The 3,434-nt window shown below is 44.7% G+C and overlaps 2 pseudogenes; both read right to left on the reverse strand.

The window, feature by feature from the left end:
- Nucleotides 1-2,855: 2,855 nt before the first annotated feature.
- LOC134938732 (5S ribosomal RNA) lies at nucleotides 2,856-2,973 on the reverse strand (annotated as a pseudogene).
- Nucleotides 2,974-3,093: 120 nt separating this feature from the next.
- On the reverse strand, nucleotides 3,094-3,211 carry LOC134938141 (5S ribosomal RNA; annotated as a pseudogene).
- Nucleotides 3,212-3,434: the final 223 nt, after the last annotated feature.

Below are 3,434 nucleotides of genomic sequence, written 5' to 3' on the forward strand. Positions count from 1 at the left end.
CTGGGAGGAAGAGGCCACGGATCTTCTGTGAGCATTTCCTGAAGATCTGAATACCAGGCACTTCGAGGCCAATCCGGAACAATGAGTATTGTCTGCACTCTTTTTCGTCTTGTGATTCTCAGTATTTTTGAGATGAGTGGAAGAGGAGGGAAGACATAGACCGACGGAAACACCCATGGTGTCACCAGGGCGTCTATCGCTACAGCCTGAGGGCCCCTTGACCTGGAACAATACCTCCGAAGTTTCTTGTTGAGGCGTGACGCCATCATGTCTATTTGAGGAAGCCCCCAACGACTTGTTATCTCTGCAAAAACTTCTTGATGAAGACCCCACTCTCCTGGATGGAGATCGTGTCTGCTGAGGAAGTCTGCTTCTCAGTTGTACACTCCCGGAATGAAGATTGCTGACAGCGCGCTTACGTGATTTTCCGCCCAGCGAAGAATCCTGGTGGCTTCCGCCATTGCCACTCTGCTCCTTGTCCCACCTTGGCAGTTTACACGAGCCACTGCTGTGACGTTGTCCGATTGAATCAGAACAGGTAGGTCGCGAAGAAGAGTCTCCGCTTGTCGTAGGCCGTTGTATATGGCCCTTAATTCCAGCACGTTGATGTGTAGACAAGCCTCCTGGCTTGACCAGTCCCTGAAAATTTCTTCCTTGTGTTACTGCTCCCCATCCTCGGAGGTTCGCGTCCGTGGTTACCAGAACCCAGTCTTGAATGCCGAACCTGCGACCCTCTAGAAGGTGAGCACTCTGCAGCCACCACAGGAGAGACACCCTGGCCCTGGGGGACAGGCTTATTTTCTGATGAATTTGTAGATGGGACCCCGACCACTTGTCCAGAAGGTCCCACTGAAATGTCCTCGCATGGAACCTGCCGAAGGGGATCGCCTCGTAGGCCGCCACCATCTTTCCCAGTACTCGAGTGCATTGATGAACTGACACTCTTTTTGGCTTTAACAGGTCTCTGACCATGCTCTGGAGTTCCTGGGCCTTTTCCGTTGGGAGAAAAACCCTCTTCTTTTCCGTGTCCAGAATCATGCCTAAATATGATAGCCGAGTCGTTGGAATCGACTGCGACTTTGGCAGATTTAGGATCCAGCCGTGTTGCTACAGCACTCTCAGGGAGAGTGACACGCTTTTCAGCAACTGATCTCTCGATCTCGCTTTTATCAGGAGATCGTCCAAGTATGGGATAATTGTGACTCCTTGCCTGCGTAGGAGCACCATCATTTCCGCCATTACCTTGGTGAAAATCCTCGGGGCCGTGGACAGCCCAAACGGCAACGTCTGAAACTGGTAATGACAGTCCTGTACAGCGAATCTCAGGTACGCCTGATGAGGAGGATAAATGGGGACATGAAGGTATGCATCCTTTATGTCTAGTGATACCATAAAATCCCCCCCCTTCCAGGCTGGAGATTACTGCCCGGAGAGATTCCATCTTGAATTTGAACTTTTTTAGATATAGGTTTAGGGATTTTCGATTCAGAATGAGTCTGACTAAGCCATCCGGTTTCGGGACCACAAATAGGGTTGAATAGTACCCTTTCCCCTGTTGTATTAGGGGAACCTTGATAATTATTATTATTACATTTTATTTATAGGGCGCCACAAGTGTTTCGCAGCGCCGTACAAAGGAAGTACAGGGAGACAAAACTTAGCATAACAGTAAATAAATAACAAAAATGGAGTGCAGGTAACAAAGAGCAACACAATTCTCAAAACATAGGAGGTCATTCCGAGTTGTTTGCTCGCAAGGCGATTTTAGCAGAGTTGCTCACGCTAAGCCGCCGCCTACTGGGAGTGAATCTTAGCATCTTAAAATTGCGAACGAAGTAATCGCAATATTGCGATTACACACCTCGTAGCAGTTTCTGAGTAGCTTCAGACTTACTCGGCATCTGCGATCAGTTCAGTGCTTGTCGTTCCTGGTTTGACGTCACAAACACACCCAGCATTCGCCCAGACACTCCTCCGTTTCTCCGGCCACTCCTGTGTTTTTTCCGGAAACGGTAGCGTTTTTTCCCACACGCCCATAAAATGGCCTGTTTCCGCCCAGTAACACCCATTTCCTGTCAATCACATTACGATCGCCAGACCGATGAAAAAGCCGTGAGTAAAATTACTAAGTGCATAGCAAATTTACTTGGCGCAGTCGCAGTGCGGACATTGCGCATGCGCATTAAGCGGAAAATCGCTGCGATGCGAAGATTTTTACCGAGCGAACAACTCGGAATGAGGGCCATAATACAGCTTAGATGTAAGTAGCGAAGGAGTAATCATTGTACTACTTGGGGCTGGCGGCCATAGATAGAGATGAGCCTTTCGTAAAAACAAAGTTGTGGATCTGCACCAGCTCTATGATTAAGTGTTTAGAATAAGAAAGAAGATATATATATATATATATAATACCAAAATACTGACTATTATTATAAATCATAAATAGTACTAAGTTTTGGCGGTGCTCCCATGGATTTTGTAGTTAACCTACAGGAAGAAGACAAGAGAAAGACAAAATAACCTTGTGTGGAAGCACTCATTTAATTAAATATGAAAAAGATGTGAAGAGAATATATGGTTGAGGAAAGGACCCCTTTGAGTCCTACTTTAAAAAGATAGAATAAAACTTGACTTTTATTGGTTTACTTATAAAAATTCACTGGGGTGAACAAAGGTAAATGATAACAAAAATCTAGATTGCCATTGTACCAAATATGGTTCTAGATGTGGCTGGTGAAAATATTGGTATAATTTTAGTATAATTGTTTGGAAAAAACAATATATATAGGTCACAGAACAATCGGAATGTATGGTAAGCTTTGAGGAAAATGATATTGGATTTCCTGAAGGAAAAAGGCCCACAGCACCTAGTATTCCCTGGAGGTCTCCCATCCACGTACTGACCAGGCCATACCAGCTTAGCTTCCAAGATCGGACGTGATCGGGCGTATTCAGGATAGTATGGCCGTGGGCCAATTGTATCAGGAATTAGGATAATTTTTGTGCTGATTTAAGAAATGCATATATGATCAACTGAAGGGTTATGTGAATATAATCAAATAGCTGATTTATTGTAAAGTTTCCTGAAAAACTGGCCCACAGCACCTAGTATTCCCTGGAGGTCTCCCATCCATGTACTAACCAGGCCATACCTGCTTAGCTTCCAAGATCAGACGAGTTCGGGCGCATTCAGGGAAGTATGGCCGTGGGCCGTTTAATTCAAGAAGTAAGTAAATGTAAGTAAATTTATAGTCAGTAATCACTTGTTGACTATAAATGAGTAAATTCAAACCTAAAGAATAAATATAAAGCAGGCACTTGGATTGTCAGACCCAATGGGGGGGTCCGATATGCTATTTAAATATAGATACAATGTTAGAAGTTGCCACTTTGAGTATGTCCACTGTAGATAAGCAATAAACTTAGATTATGTT

Source organism: Pseudophryne corroboree, chromosome 6, assembly GCF_028390025.1.
Source record: "Pseudophryne corroboree isolate aPseCor3 chromosome 6, aPseCor3.hap2, whole genome shotgun sequence".
Classification (NCBI taxonomy): Eukaryota; Metazoa; Chordata; class Amphibia; order Anura; family Myobatrachidae; genus Pseudophryne; species Pseudophryne corroboree.